General features: G+C 45.2%; 1 protein-coding gene and 1 non-coding gene across 5 annotated transcripts in view; both read left to right on the top strand.

Moving 5' to 3' along the window:
• Positions 1–17,023, top strand: part of ABHD2 (abhydrolase domain containing 2, acylglycerol lipase) — a 110,736-nt gene that overhangs the window by 9,004 nt on the left and 84,709 nt on the right. The window contains exon 1 of one of the 4 annotated variants that reach the window (XM_038747076.1): positions 14,959–14,977. The exons of 2 other annotated variants lie outside the window; for them this stretch is intronic. The gene's annotated coding sequence lies outside the window, so the exon portion shown is untranslated. One more of the 4 variants, XM_038747077.1, reaches the window with a different exon arrangement.
• On the top strand, positions 10,265–10,402 carry LOC119929142. Its single transcript, XR_005451281.1, has one exon. It is a non-coding gene; the product is annotated as a small nucleolar RNA SNORA7 (small nucleolar RNA).

Raw genomic sequence — 17,023 nt, 5'->3', positions numbered from 1 at the left:
GAACCTCCAGTGATTGCCCGTCTACCAGAAACTTCTTACCCTCGGCTTTGAAGCATTCAATCAGCTTTCCCCCTCCTACCTCACCTCACTACTCTCCTACTAAAACCCAGCCTGCACACTTTACTTCTCTAACAGCATCTTACTCATTGTGCCTTGATTTTTGTCTCTCACCACCAATCCCTTGCCCACATTTCCTTCAGGCCTGGAATTCTACCTCCCCACATTTTATATGACAGACCACCACTCTCCCCACATCCAAACCCTTATTAAAATCACATCTCCTCTACGAGGGCTTCCCTGATTAAGCCCTCTTTTTTTCGTACTCTCCCTTCTGTGATCCCTATGTGCTTGGATCTGTACCCTTTAAGTCCATGATATTCACCCTGCTTCCCATAGCCCCACAGCACTTAAGTACATATCTGTAATTTATTTATGTTAATTTCTGTCTCCCGCTTTGGACTGTAAGCTCCTACTGGGCAGGGAACGTGTCGACCTACTCTGTTGTACCCCTGCGTGCCCCCCTCCCCTCCTCCCACCAAGCAGTTAGTACAGCAGTCTGCACACAGTAAGCGCTCAGAAATACTGTTGCTTGATTGACGTCTGTGCTGTAGCCCTCTGGTTATTCAGTGTGATCTACTCTATACCCTTTTATATTCAGAAGTGTTATTTTTATATTTTTGTTCTGTGATGGCTCCTCTTTGGGGTCAGTCTGACATCTTAGAAATATCTGATTCGTAGGTCCCCTTCTGCTCGGCTGTATTTTTCCTTCTTCCAGGGAAAGCCGTTTTGATGAACCAGAGATGCAATATCTTTGCCTAGTCAGTTAAACAACTCTGCTTGATTTGGCCTGTGAACTCAAATGATGTTCCAAATACTGGGATTTCAAAAAAAGTCCTTCCAACCACACATTTCATGTTCTGCTAAATTTTTGTTAATTGCCACCGTGCAAGCCTAGCACTACCTGTATTCCAACATGTGTCTTCTTGCCTCTACAGGAACTGCCATATGCCAGTACATCAGTCCTTCTATCTGGGCAGCGGGGGGCTTGGGAGGAGATGTTAGTTCTCTTGATCCTTACCTCAATACCACTTACCGTGACCTTGGATGGTCACGTGCTCTAGATGATCCATCCGAAAACGGAGAATGCATTCTGATTTTATTAATCCCTGGAACCACCGTTTAACCTGTCTGCAAAGCTGTCTGTATGCTGCGTTCTTAAGGTCTTAACATGTTATTAGACCATGTTTAAGGTATTCCCCCTTTTTTTTAATCCTCTCCATTGGTCTAGACCAGATTGCTAGAATTTTCTGCTTAGACAATAAGCGCTGCTCTTCCATGGGCAAATTTTAGAGAGGGGAGTCAGTTGGCAGGCATAGGGAAGTATCCATATTGATGTCTACTGTCAGAGGACTGTTCAGGGCTGTACTTTGCTTTCTGTAATGCTGCCTTTGGTTAGGTGGCTGATGCCTATTAGCCACAGACTGCCTCAGAAGGAAATGAGCTTTAAGCCTTCCAGTCATTTCACAAATATTTTAGGTCCATTGCCTGGAGGGTGAAGTACTAAGCCCTTGAGGTAAAGATTAGATATAGTCTCTGCCCTTGATAGGTTTTCAGGGTATGTTAATAAGGGAAGCAAGACTGATAAACATATAATCAACTTTAGCTGTATCTGGATGTACAGAATAAATGCAAGGGCGTTGGGGCATTATGAGAGAGCAGTGGTGCTAGCTTTAAGATCTCCTCCTTCACCATCCTCCCCAGCCTCTCCAATGGTAGGGTAGAGGAGAGTGGGGTAGTCAGGTGAAGAGGATAAAGCCCTGGGTGAGAAATACAAAGTAAGCAACAGAATTCAGAAGGGTTGGTAAGGGCCAGAAGGAATTCTGAGTCTTTCCCCTGCCTCCCTGCCAAACTATCTGTGTAATCAGCTGAAGTGTCATGGGGTGTTCTAGTGATAAACTTGGGTGTGTCTCCTAATCTTGCTCCCTCATTGGTTTATGCTGCCCAAGACAGTCAATCTTTTTCCTTCCGGGGGTGGAGGGAGGTTCCTTGGGTTTTCGGCTAGCCTCTAAAGCAAATTCATTCAGTCGTATTTATTAAACACTTACTGTGTACAGAGCACTGTACTAAGCACCAGGGTGAAAAGTTCTCATCTCCATCTCTTCTAGAAGAGGTCTTTCTGTGCAGCAACAGGGTGCAGGGGTCTCAGGTTTTCAGAAGGTGACTCTTCGGGAGAAAATAACTCAAGAATCCCAATATTGGCCTCAGAGGAAGCAGAGTGACCTAGTGGATAGAGCACAGACTGGAAGTTAGAAGGACCTGGATTCCAATCCCAGCTCTGCCACTTGTCTGCTGTATGACTTTGGGAAAGTCACTTCACTTCTCTGGGCCTCAGTTCCCTCATCTGTAAATTGAGGTTCAACCCTGTGAGCCCCACATGGGACAGGGACTGTGTCCAACCTGATTATCTTGTATCTACCCCAGAGCTTAGTACAATGCCTGGCACATAGTAGGTGCTTACCAAATACCATTAAAAAAAATCAGTCTTCCACCAGGGTTTTGAAAATTATTCAGTGCAGTCACATTCAACGCAGGGTTTAACACAATAACCTAAAGAACTGCTTTTCAGGTAGCATCAATCAATCGTATTTGTTGAGCACCTACTGTGTGTAGAGCTTTTGGGAGAGTACAATAAAAATAGTAGACAAGATCATGGCCATCAAAAGGCTTTCCATTTAAAGGAGTTGGGCACTAAAATTACAGAAAGGGGAAGGTGATAGAGTGTAAAGAGAAGTACAGAAGTGTTACAGAAGCAGTGGAGGTGGTGGGGAGGTGAGTACTCAAGTGCTTAGGTGGTACAGAAGTACTGAAGTGGCATTTAGAGAGATGAGAAATGAATTGGAAAAGGCCTCCTGGATATTTGAATTCAGAAGGGCTTTGAAAGCTGGGGGAGCACTGATCTGCCAGATGTGATGGGGGATGAAGTTCTAGATGGGAATGGAGGGTCTCAGCAAGAGGTGGGCAGCCAGAGAGATGGGAATGAGGCCCAAAGTGTGCGAGCTGGGAGGCAGTGGGACAGGAGTGGGTAAGTAGATGGGAGAGACCTGATTTGAGCCCCTTAAATCCAGTCATCAGGAGTTTCTGCTGCTTTGGAGCATGGCAGCCATTGCAAGATTTGAGGAGTGGGGAAACATTTTACATTCATCTGTAAAATGGGGATTAAGACTGTGAGTCCCACGTGGGACAACCTGATCACCTTGTATCCTCCCCAGCGCTTAAAACAGTGCTTTGCACATAGCAAGCGCTTAACAAATGCCATTATTATTATTATTATTATTATTATTATTATTATTTGCAGAAAAAAAAACAATCTGGGGAGCAAAGTGAAGTATGGATTTGAGAGGGGAAAGACTGGAGGCAGGGTGTTCTGAAAGAAGGCTGAGGCAATAATCAGGCCAGACTAGGACACGTGCTCGGGCCAGTGTGGTGAAAGTTTGGATAGAGGGGAAGAGAAGGATTCTGGGAGTGTTGTAGAGAAAGAGCCAACAAGATTTAGTGACAGACTGAACGTGGGGTTTGAATGAGAGGAAGAGTTCAAGAATAGTGCCTAGTTTTGGAGCTTGAGAGACAGTGAGGATGGTGGGGGTCATCAACTATTCATTCATTCAGTTGAATTTATTGAGTTTCTGTGTACAAAGTGCTGTACTGAACGCTTGGGAACCTCACCACTTAAGTCTATACTTCACTCTGCTGCTTGGATTTTCTTCCTACAGAAACGCTCTGGGCATGTCACCCCCCTCCTCAAAAATCTCCAGTGGTTGCCTGTCACCTTGGTGTCAAGCAAAAATTCCTCACTGTTGGTTTCAAGGCCCTCCATCACCTCGCCCCCTCCTAGCTCACCTCTCTTCTCTCCTCCTACAGCCCAGCCCGCAAACGCCACTCCTCTGCCGCCGCTAACCTCCTCACTGGGCCTCGTTCTCACCTGTCCCACCGTCGACCCCTGGCCCACATCCTACCTCTAGCTTGGAATGCCCTCCCTCCTCACATCCGCCAAACTAGCTCACTTTCCCCCTTCAAAGCCCTAGTGAAAGCTCATATCATCCAGGAGGCCTTCCCAGACTGAACTCCCCTTTTACTCTGCTCCTTCTCTCCTCCCCATCACCCCTACTCCCTCCCTGTGCTCTGCTCCCTTCCCGCCCCACAGCACTTGTGTTTATATTTGTACATATTTATTATTCTATTAATGATGTGTGTATATAATTCTCTTTATTTTGATGCTATTGATGCCTGTCTACTTGTTTTGTTGTCTGTCTCCCCCTTTCTAGACTGTGAGCCCATTGTTGGGTAGGCATTGTCTCTATCTGCCGAATTGTGCTTTCCAAGTGCTTAGTACAGTGCTGTACTGAACGCTTGGGAACCTCACCACTTAAGTCTACACTTCACTCTGCTGCTTGGATTTTCTTTCTACAGAAACGCTCTGGGCATGTCACCCCCCTCCTCAAAAATCTCCAGTGGTTGCCTGTCACCTTGGTGTCAAGCAAAAATTCCTCACTGTTGGTTTCAAGGCCCTCCATCACCTCGCCCCCTCCTAGCTCACCTCTCTTCTCTCCTCCTACAGCCCAGCCCGCAAACGCCACTCCTCTGCCGCCGCTAACCTCCTCACTGGGCCTCGTTCTCACCTGTCCCGCCGTCGACCCCTGGCCCACATCCTACCTCTAGCTTGGAATGCCCTCCCTCCTCACATCCGCCAAACTAGCTCACTTTCCCCCTTCAAAGCCCTAGTGAAAGCTCATATCATCCAGGAGGCCTTCCCAGACTGAACTCCCCTTTTACTCTGCTCCTCCTCTCCTCCCCATCACCCCTACCCCTCCCTGTGCTCTGCTCCCTTCCCGCCCCACAGCACTTGTGTTTATATTTGTACATATTTATTATTTTATTAATGATGTGTGTATATAATTCTCTTTATTTCGATGCTATTGATGCCTGTCTACTTGTTTTGTTGTCTGTCTCCCCCTTTCTAGACTGTGAGCCCATTGTTGGGTAGGCATTGTCTCTATCTGCCGAATTGTACTTTCCAAGTGCTTAGTACAGTGCTCTGCACTCAGTAAGCTCTCAGTAAATATGATTGAATGAATGAGAATACAATATAACAATGAATGGACAGATACCCCACCCACACCAAGCTTACAGTCTAGAGATGAACTATGGTGCGAAAGGTAGGTGGAGTGGATTTAGGAGGGAAGGTGAGGTGTTTACTTTTGGGCAGATTGAGCCTGAAATGCCAACAGGATATCTCAAGAAGCAGTGTGGCTTAGTGGATAGAGCCTGGGACTTGGAATCAGGAAGAACTGTGATCTAATCCCGGCTCCACCACTTGTCTGCTGCTTGGGCAAGTCACCTCACTTCTCTCATCTGTCAGTTCCCTCATCTGTAAAATGGGGATTAAAACAGTGAGCACTGTGTGAGATAGGGACTGTGTCCACTGTGGTTAGCAGTATCTACCCCAACACTTAATACAGTGACTGGCACATAGTAAGCACTTAACAAATACCATTAAAGAATGTAGGGATAGCCTGGATGCAGGAGGAAATAGGGCGAAATGCACTTGGATCTTTATTGCTGAATTGTACTTTCCAAGCACTTAGTACAGTGCTCTGCACACAGTAAGTGCTCAATAAATATGATTGAATGAATGAATGAACTTGGATATGTATCCTTGAGACACTTGGGACTCACCCCACCCTCAGCTCCGCAGAACTTATCCAGTGCTTAGAACAGTGCTTGGCACATAGTAAGTGCTTAACAAATACCATCATCATTATTATGTACATATCTATAATTTGTGTCAATGTTTGTCATCCCTCTAGACTGTAAGCTCGTGGTGGGCAGGGAACAAACATGTCTACCAATACTGTTGTATTCTCCCAACCACTTAGTACAGTGCTCCGAACACAAGAAGCGCTCAATAAATATAATTGATTGATAAGAGATTTGCAAAAAAAGAGGGCGGGGTGAGGAAGGGAGATTTGAGAGCCATTGCCGTAGAAGGGGTGGTTGAAGCTGAGGGAGTGGATAACCTCCCCAAGAGGTTAGATGTAGATTGGAAAGGGAAGGGGACTGGGAAAGAACTGTAAGGGACACCCAAAGCAGAGGAAGTAGTACTCATGAGGCTCTGAAATTGCTCCTTCTTGTCCTGTCCCCCTCACTATATACATAATAACTGTGGTATTTGCCCAGTGCCTACTATGTGCATGGACTGTACTAAGCGCTGGGGTAGATACAAGATAATCCAGTCTCACATGGGGCTCACAGTCTGAGGGGGAGGGAGAACAGGTGTTGAATACTGATTTTGCAGATGAGTGAACTGAGGCACAGAGAAGTGAAGTGACTTGCCCAACAGATATGTGGCAGAACCAGGATGAGAACCCAGGTCCTTTGAGTCCCAGGCCCGGGCCTCTTCCCACTAGGCCACACTGCTTCCCTGGGACTTTGCCCCTTTTTCCTCTTGGACTTGGGTGCATTTCGAACTCCTGCTGGGACTACAGCAGCTGAAATGAAGCATGAAGATAAGGGACTTAATCCCCGAGGTCTTGGCCCAGGTCACCGTGAGTGAAGAGAGTGAACTCTTAACATTTAATGAGTCGTGGATTTGATTTAGAGGAGTTTCTGCCCCAAGAGTGGTGCTAAAATAGGAAAATGGGAATATTTCTGGTTTTTAGAACCCTGAAGGAGCTGGGCAGCTGGTGGAGAAATGCATTTTCTTCAGACTGAGTTTAGAACAGACTGTACATACTTCTTTGAATGCTGTCGGTGTGATGTGAAAATGGCAGATGTCAAAGCACATCTGACATCGCTTAAGATGGGCCTCGGGGATCCAAGTGGCAAAACTCACGCTTCCCATATTCTCAGTCTTGCAACAGCCTGTTACATGGATTAACCTTACTAACTGGAACAGGTCCCCTTCTTGGCAAATTGAGTATAATTCAGTGGTATTTGAGTGCCTACTGTGTGCAGAGCATTGCACTAAGGACAATAGAATTAGTAGGCATGATCCCTGCCTTCGAGAGCTTACAGTGTAGCAGGGAGGAGTTGGGGGCTGGAAACAGGAATTTAAAATTACAGAGAGGAAGAACTAATCAAGTATTAAGATACCTACATAAGTGTGATGAGCTTGATGCATTCTTAAGGGATTAGGTGGTGTGGCAAGTCTGAAAGGGCACTTGGGGAGATAAAGTGGGGAGATTAAAGATTAATTAGGGAAGGCTTCTTGGAGGTGGTATGGTTTCAGAAAGGCTTTCAAGATAAGGAGAGCTGTTGCCTGTGGGGACATAAAGGGGAAGAACTTGAGCAAGAAGTCAGCTGCAGAGAGATGAGCGTAAACACAATGACTAGGTTAGCTCTGAGAGGAACAAAGATATAAGCAGGGGTATAGTGAGAGAAGAGAGTGGATAAGTAAGACACAGCATGGCCTAGTGGAAAGAGCAAAGGCCTGGGAGTCAGAAGGACTTGAGTTCTCATCCTGGCTCTGCCACTTGTCTGCTGTGTTATCTTGGCGAAGTCAGTTAACTTCTCTGTGCCTTATTTACCTCCTCTGTAAAATGGGGACTAAAGTTGTGCGCTATGTGGGACCTGGCCTGCGTCCAAACTGATTAGCTTGTATCTATCCAGCACTTCGTACATTGCCTGACACCGTCATGTTTTTGGCCACAGAGTGAATATGGGGGGCTGAAAGAGAGGGAGAAGTCAAGAATCATGCCAAGGTTTAGGGCTTTATGGTAGTGTTGTCAACTGAAGTGGAAAAGATAAGAAGGTGAGTTCAGATTTGGTTCACTCCATCTCATTTTTTAAAATGGTACTTGTAAAGTGCTTACTGTGTGCCAGGCACTGTACTAGGCGCTGGGTAGATACAAGCTAATCAGTTTGGGCGCAGGCCATGTCCCACATGGGACTCACAGGTTTAGTCCCCATTTAACAGATGAGGTGACTGAGGCACAGAGAAGTTAACTGACACTTGCCCAAGATCACCTAGCAGACAAGTGGCAGAGCCGAGATGAGGACCCAAATCCTTCTGACTCCCAGGCCTGGGCTGTAGCTACTAGGTCCTGCTGCTTCTCATTTTCTAAGATCCTCAGAGACTAGGAATTTAAAGCTCTGTATCAATCCTACTCTTGAACCCCACCACATTCTGGACTATGGTGATTTCATGTTTATCGAGCTTCTAGAGTGGGTTGTACAGATTTAACTATTAGAGCCCATGGTCCAGAGCCTTCTCTAGAATGAAAGCTCATTGCGGGCGGGGAATGTGTCTACTGACTGTGTTGTATTCTCCCAAATGCTGTGTACAGTACTCTGCACACAGGACTCTATAAATACCATTAACGATGATGTGTCTTATGGCAGTGATGGAAATATCCTGTAGGTGATGGGATGTGGTCTTGGTGCTTAAAGAGAGCTTAGAATAAGCTTCCAGGCAAAGGAAGCCCTGTGGCAAGCTCTGAAGGAAGAAGAGAAGGAGGTGACTTCATGGTTGTGTTGGATCAGTGGAAAGAGAGAAAAATTTGCCTTCAGGGAGGAGTTTTTGTCTTTCTTTACTTCGGAAGAGATGATCGGTTTAACAGTGAACAAAGACAAAAATCAATGTGTAGTCTTGATTTTGTGGCACAGCCTTTGAGCTCTTGAAACTTATGGGAAGCATTCTTCTATGCCCTGCCCTTCGGAACTTGGGAAAAAGCTGTTCCGAAAGCATTCCTAAGAGGAACCGGCAAAGGTTTAGAACCAAATCCCATGTTCTTAACATTGTAAAGTTCTCAACAAATGAGCCACGTGGTGTTGATTTAACCGAGTGATCTCAAAGCCCTTTAATAATAATAATAATGGCATTTATTAAGCACTTACTATGTGCAAAGCACTGTTCTAAATGCTGGGGAGGTTACAAGATGATCAGGTTGTCCCATGGGGGGCTCACAGTCTTAATCCCCATTTTACAGATGAGGTAACTGAGGCACAGAGAAGTTAAGTGACTTGCCCAAAGTCACACAGCTGACAATTGGTGGAGCTGGTATTTGAACCCATGACCTCCAGCTCCAAAGCCCGGGCTCTTTCCACTGAACCACAAAAGCAGCAAGTCATAGCCGGCATTGTTCTCATTTCTGAGGCCAAACCAATGATGTAGCCCTCCCTCCCCCGTCCTTGTGTTCCATACATGGCCTCCCCAGCAGTTTTCCTACCTCACTGCCCAGCTGGCTGCCGTAAACGAATAACACTGCCGATCAGGCTGGAGTCAGGGACTCCGGTTAAGTTCCCATGGACGTTCCAAAGGGTGCCAGCCGTAGTGCAATTATAACAATAATTAATAATGGTAATTGTGGTATTTAAGTGCTTACTATATGCCAGGCACTGTACTAAGAGCTGGGGTGGACACAAGTAAATCAGATTGGACCCAGTCCCAGTCCCACAGGGGCCAACAATCTAAATCCCTATTTTATAGATTAGGTAAGTGAGGCCCAGAGAAGTGAAGAGACTTGCCCAAGGTCACACAACAGACAAGTGGCAGAGCTGGGAGTAGAACCCATGACCCTCCGACTCCCAGTCAGTAGAGTCAGACTGTCTGAGAGTGAGAAAGGGGCTAGGCTGGAAGGACTCCGTGACCATCATCTCCACCACCACTACCCTCAGCACCCTTGAAAATGCCACTGGCCCTGCCCACCTGGTCATCCCACTTGCTGATTTCTAGTGAAGTCAAGAGAGGGGGCTTCTGGGTGCACCGACTTTCAGAATTGGCAGGAAGAACACCCACCTATCTTTGTCCTCACAAATAGTGTGCATTCTGCTTCTTTCTACTTTAACTACAAGTCATTTGAGGAGCCGAACTGTTTCTAGCCATCTGATTCTATTTGGAAATTTGGGTCCATTAAATGTCCTGTTTTTCTTAATGGTATTGGTTAAGTGTTTACTATGTGCCAGGCACTGTACTAATCACTGGGGGTAGATTCAGGATAATCAGGTTGGACACAGTCCCTGTCCCACGTGGGGTTCACAAGTCTTAATCTCCATTTTACAGATGAGGTAACTGAGGCCCAGAGAAGTGAAGTGAATTGCCCAAGGTCACACAGCAGACACATGGCAGAACCCAGATTAGAACCCAGGTTCTTCTGACTCCCAGGCCCATGCTCTTTCCAATAGACCACACTGCTTCTCTTCTGAAAGTTTGTACCAGTGCATCAGCTCTCCATAACAGTTTTTTTAGGGGTGGGCTTTTCCTTAAGAGCCCCTCTCAGAGTCGCACCTGGAGAGTTTCCAGTAGTCTACCAGTCTCGGCTAAGGGAGGGAGAGTCAAGCAGAGGCATACCCATTCCATTCCTAGCTTGGGCAGTGGCTCGTGAGTGGAAGGCAATCTTCTACAAGTCAAAACTCACCCATGCTAAGGCAGCAGCAGCACAGGAGAGAGTCAAGGATGGAGACTCAAGTTTACTGCGCGGAAGGCAGCAATGATAAACCACTTCCAAATTTTACCAAGAAAATGCTATGGATACACTACCAGAATGATTACAGATGGAGAGTGGGGTGTTCTGGGAGAGATGTGTCTGTGGTGTCACTATGGGTCAGAAATGACTCGACGGCGTAAGACAAGACAAGACTTCCTTAAGATGGTGATTCAAACTGTAAACTTGCTCTCTAATTCTTGTGCAGGCTCAGTAGGGAAGTGCGAAGTAGATCGATGACTGCTTTTCAAACACTTCCTCATTCCAGCCCCAAGATCATTTGGGGTGTCGGGGTGCCAGTATTGTCAGTGGAAAGTAAAATTTGAAAATGGATCAGGCCAGCCTCATATAGGCATTGGACAAAGGCGATAGTCTGTTAAACTTTGCCAGCTGGTCTTATCTCCGGAAATCTAGTGGCTTGAGTGCTTCTGGTTGGGCATTGATGGTATCTTAAGAGGGTGGCAAAATTTTGAGGAGCCAGTGATGCCTCGCTGTCTGTGAAAACTGTACTCCTTTAGTGGCTAGAGAGAATCTGTTATGTTTGATCAGAAATATTTTTATGTGTGAATTGGTATGTAAATGTACACTGACCAGCTAACAACTTCGAGTAGATGCAGCTTTGGGGTGAGGCTGGATTTTGACATGACTATTTGCAGTTCTTAGTATGATTTAGCAGGAGACCATTTTTTTAAAGCTGTGCTGTGGTCCTTATTATTCTAGAAACCAGTTACCTGCTTAGAAAATTACCTATATTTTTGGAAGAAAACACTCTTGATTCTCTTTTTCCACCCAAGGAGAAGGAATGGCTCCCCCTCTCCCCCTCGTCCCCCATCTCCATCCCCCCTATCTTACCTCCTTCCCTTCCCCACAGCACTTGTATATATGTATATATGTTTGTACATATTTATTACTCTATTTATTTATTTATTTATTTTGCTTGTACATATCTATTCTATTTATTTTATTTTGTTAGTATGTTTGGTCTTGTTCTCTGTCTCCCCCTTTTAGACTGTGAGCCCACTGTTGGGTAGGGACTGTCTCTATATGTTGCCATCTTGTACTTCCCAAGTGCTTAGTACAGTGCTCTGCACACAGTAAGCACTCAATAAATATGATTGATTGATTGATTGATTGAATGGCTTCCTTGTGGTAGAGAACAAATTTGCGTAAATGTAGGTAGCAAAAGATAGCCGGCACTCTCTCTCCTCTCCAAGATACTTGGTTCTGTGGCAAGATTGTCAGCCTGAGAAGTCTCATCTACTATTTCGGTTGCAATGTGTAAGAGTGCTCAATTAAGTGTATTTTTTAAACCAGTGACTCAGCTTTCAAGATATATTTATTTTTAGGTTGGTGTCTTTCCCGGGCAAGGTTGTGGGTTAGTGACAATTCTGGTCACTTGAATGCTGCGGACACCACCCCCCTGAAGAAGCTACGTCCCGTCTTTGACCGTGTATGGGATGTTGAGTGACAGAATCAGCGCTTGTTGTGTGTGAGTGTGAGCCTTCATGGCTGCAGGGATGAACACAGTTAAATCAGATTGTTACTACATGGGTAAATTTGCACAACTCACAAAAGTTCTTGCCCAGGTTAGAGTTACCACACTTTGTAAAGCTGAAAAGGAAGCGAAAGCAACTCCAGGTTATTTTTCTCAGTAAATTAATTCTTCTTCATGCTTCTCCCCTCTTCTTCACTCCCCCATACTACCCCCTCACCGCCCAACTTCAGTATCCTCATTTCAAAACTGAGCTTGCTTCACATTGAAAGTTGAAAAACAGTTCATTCTTTAAAGGTTTTCATTTTTCAAACGCTCTTTGGAAGCTTTCCACCAGTTGGAGCTCCATCTTTATACCTAGTGAACTCCTGGACTGAAACTGTCCACCGAATAATAGCTTTCTCTTCTGACCCGGGCTGGCCCTGTCATTGGCAGGTTATTCCCAAACAAACCATTCCCATCTCAGTTGTTTCCGTTTCCCAGGTCATGTGTATTTTGTTTCATTGGATTGCTTTGAAGAAATTAGTCAAGCAGACATTGCAGACATTGGCCTAAACCAGCAAAGAGGATGGAGTTGGGGGTAGGGTTGTTAGGTAAAAGGGCACAAGGAAACACTGTCAGGTTTTGGCAAAGCGTCTGCAGGAGAATCGAATCCTTTCAACACTAGGCGTGAGGCACGAATGGGCCAAAAAGAAATCTAATTAATGGTTCTGCACACACAGTTCTTGACAGGCAAGTACACACCCTGGAACGTATTCTGTCAGCAAGCACAGAGACACTCCCAACCCCGAAGGCAGTGACTCAGAAAAGAGAAAAGCTGGGAGTTGTGGGACTTTCTGAGCCATCTTCTTCTGGTCTTCATTCACTGCCCCTCTTTTCATGGGGGCATTCTCCGAATACAATAATCGTGGTATTTGTTAGTGCCTACTGTGTGCCAGGCTCTGTACTTAAGTGCTGGGGTGGATGCAAGCAAATCACAGTCTCTGTCCCACGTGGAGCTCACAAGTCTTAAGTGTCGTTTTGCAGGTGAAATAACTGAGTCCCAGAGAAGTGGAGTGACTTGCCCACGGTCACACAGCAAAGAGGCGGGGCTAGGATTAGAATCCATGACCTTCTGACTCCCAGGCCCATGCTCTATCCACTCTTCCATGCTGCTTCTCTGTGCTAGTGTCCACAATCCCATAGCAGCAAAGGCCACCTCACCCAGAAGGTAGTACCTCCACAGCTCCCAAAAGGGAAAGGAGCAAGATTTGATTCCATTTTCCCTAACCATGAGTGTCCTTCCTCTCTATAGGACTTTGCCTCTAGATTGTAAGCTTGTTGTGGGCAGGGAACAGGTCTACCAGCTCAGTTACACCGAACTCTCCCAAGCGCTTACAGCGCTCTGGACTCAGTAAGGGCTCAAATACCATTGATTAAATAAATACGATTGATGGTCTAGGACAAAGCACAGATATAAGTACAGGGCCAACTTTTGGTTCAAGTGATACCTGAGCAGATGGTGGGAATAGTTCAGGAAAACAGAGGGGAAGGTGGCCTGCTGCCCCCTTTGAACCCCTCCCTTTCCCCCTGTTTGATCAGGACTGAAAGGTCAGATGGACTCCCAAAGCCAGGGATACAATGGCACCAACTTCAGTAGCAACTGTTGGATGACCGGACTGTGTTATAGGCAGGTCCCCTCTGTGGGGTCCGGGCAAGCTCTCAGCAGGAGTGAAAGACACTGAGGCATGCTTCTCCCAGAATCCTCTTGCCAAGATCAGTCTGGCCCTGTTCACTGCCCAGAGCCCACAGTAGCTCTCTGGACAGAAGAAAAAATAGGTGCCTTGACTACTACCACTGATGTTTACTAGATGAATAATACACCTAGTGGATGTGTATTTCAAGATTAGTTTTGGCTGGAGCTGGCCCTGAAAGTGAAGACTGTATTAACTGATTTGTGTTAGAAAGATGATCTGCCATGTTGGTTTATATCTGTTTTAGAATTGAGGGGAGTTTAGTACAACATAATTGAAAAGTGTGTTGAAGGAAGAAGTCTCCATTTTTCTGAGGCATGTTGAATTTGACTTGTAATCCTACTGAAGAGTTTTAAGTTGGGGTTCCCAGTTTTGTGGCACAAATGATTACAGTTTTTTAGCACCAGTCAATCAATGGTATCTATTCATTCACTCAATCATATTTATTGAGCGCTTACTGTGTGCAGAGCGCTGTACTAAGCACTTGGGAGAGTGCAGTGCAACAGAATTGGTAGTCACGTTTCCTGCCTGCTAGGAGTTTATGTAATGTCAAGAGTGGAAGACAGAGATCAAAAGAAATTATAGCACTGTACATAAGGGCTCTGGGGCCGAGGATGGGGTGAATATCAAGTGCTTAAAGGGAACAGATCCAAGTGCATAGGTGAGGCAGAAGGAAAAGGGAGATGGGGAAATGAGAGCTTAGTTGGGGAGGAAGGAGATGTAATTTTCATAGGTCTTTGAAAGTGGGGAGGGTGGTGGTCTGTCAGATCTGTCAGGGAAGGGAGTTCTTGGCCAGAGGGGCACCTGGGCAAAGAGTTAGCGGTGAGATAGATGAGACCAAGGTACAGTGAGTAGATTGTCATTAGAGGAGCAAAGTGTGTGGGCTGGGTTGTAGTGGGAAATCAGCAAGCAATACATTAAAACAAATTACTAACCCAGGCAAATATACTGCTCTGAAGAGGGAAGTAAATGACTAGGTAAACTTAATGGTAGTAAAATGAAGTCAGTATTGCTGTCTGTTCACAAACACTCTTGTTTCCCCTGACTGTGCAGGTCAGCGGCTGTTTTCCGATGTTGATTTTGTAGAATTTTGTAGGACTCTGTTTGCAGATGGCTGCCCGGAGAGCTAGGTACCTGAGAGACCTGGGCCATTTATGGAGGACCAGTCATAAAGACCAGTGACCTTTATTTTCTTCTTGTGACCTTCAGGCTGTATGACTTTCCTGAGGGTGAAGAAGTGAAGGGAAACATCGTAAGCTGAAAAGTGTGACAAGGTGACAAGTTTAAAAATGGTAGTAACAGTGTTTATTAAGTGCTTGCTTACTGTGTGCAAAGCGCAGTACTAAGTGCTGGGAAAGAGTACATGGGGGGAATTCGACACAAACCAGGTCCCTTGAAGGGCTCATAATCCAAAGACTGGAAAAATAAAGATCCTTAATAAATAAGGGAGATCGTTTGCAGAGCACTGTACTAAATTCATTCAGTCGTATTTATTGAGCACTTACTGTGTGCAGAGCACTTGAAAAGTACAATTCAGCAACAGAGACAATCCCTACCCAACAATGGGCTCACAGTCTAGAAGAGAGTACAGTACAACAGAGTTAGCAGGCACATTCCCTGCCCATAACGAGCATACAGTGTAGAGGTGAGAGCAACTGAACCTAAAAGGCAAGAGACATAAAAGAAAGATGTAGCTAGTAATGGGGAAAAATACCCCAATCCTCATACCTCCAATTGCATTCCAGGAAAGAGGTCTGGGCCATGTATATCCTGTTTTTTCTAGGGAATTGGTGGAACACATACTGAATGGCAGGCGATGAGTCTTGAAACAGATGATTGTGTATGTCAAGAGCAATGATCACACTGTGCCTCCAAACACCTTTAGGCATCATTGTGGAAAACAAAATCTAGGTCTGAAAGGACTACTGATCTGACTCACCAAGAGCAATACCTGCAGTCTTGTAGTCTAAACCTCATCTGGTCAGTATCACCTCCAGACCAGTTGTGCAGTGGGCTGATTTGGAAAATCTGTAGGAATCTAGAGGATATGAGAGCCAAGTACAATAAGCAGCAGGATTAAAGACAGAGTATTTATTATAACAAAAATAAAACAAAACAAAAAAACCATGAAGACCAAGGAAACAAATTCAGCTCATCTGTCCTTCAGAATCTTACCCGGAACAGACATGTAAATATCTTTCAGACTGATGTGGATGTTCACAACATTGGACTGAAACTACAAACTGGAAAAATTGTCATAGTATTTATTATAGTTATTATTATTACTGGATAAGGGATCATAAGCCCAGAAAAAGGGCAAATGGCAATCAGTTTGGGTGTAATTCAGGGGAGCTGGTTTTACCTCCATTTAAATTTGGCCATTGGCATAAAGGCATGAAGGGTTGGATGGTGTTTTAATGTGCTTTTGACAGCTAAATTAGGTAGTGAAAGCAGCATTGGAGACAAAAATAATCGGGAAGTCTTTAGGTTAGGAAAAAAGTAACCAATCAGTGGTATTTGTTGAGAACTTACTTTGTGCAGAGCACTGTACGAAGTGCTTGGGAGAATATAATACAACAGAGTTGGTAGTCACATTCCATGCCCGGCACGAGCTTGCGGTTCAGAGAGTGAAACCAAATACAAAGGTAATTCATCTGGGTCAGTGTCCAGAACACTAATATTCAGTGGCAGGGAGCATTTGAAATAAAATGGAGGCCCAAAACTTCCAAAAGCTCTCCAGTGACAAGGAGCTAATGTGACTTTGGGTCTATGTACATAGACTTCATAGATAAAAGCAGACACTTATGATTCCTGGCACTTTTGCCACTCAGATTTTCTAGAAATGTTGAAGGAGATCCCTATGGAGGTTGTCAGACTCCACAGTGACAGCCTGGCTAGAAGACTATGAGATCCATCAAGTTCCAAGTGTTCCCAAACCCTTCCTGCATCTACCCCTGGTGTTGTCATGTGGCATCTGTCAACAGTGAGGATTAGGAGCCTGAAGGAACTATGGTGCCAATGCGGAGAGTCTGCTAAGGGTCAAATTTTCAATCTTAAAGATACCACAGTCGTACAGTCTGATGGACATATTTTTTTCCCAGGCCCTGTCTCTCATTTTCTCAGCTTAGTCCATTCTTGTTTGTGTGTCTGACTTTTTAAAAAAGAGGCATAATCTTGGATTTGGGGGGTTTTTTTTAATGGTGTTTAAGTACTTACTGTGTTCCAGGCACTGTACTAAGTACTGGAGTAGATACAAGATTATTAGTTTGAACACAGTCTGTGCCCACATGGCACTTAGTCTTAATTCCCATTTTGCAGAT

This window comes from Tachyglossus aculeatus, chromosome 5, assembly GCF_015852505.1.
Source record: "Tachyglossus aculeatus isolate mTacAcu1 chromosome 5, mTacAcu1.pri, whole genome shotgun sequence".
Classification (NCBI taxonomy): Eukaryota; Metazoa; Chordata; class Mammalia; order Monotremata; family Tachyglossidae; genus Tachyglossus; species Tachyglossus aculeatus.
This window is presented reverse-complemented; position numbering and strand designations above follow the sequence as displayed.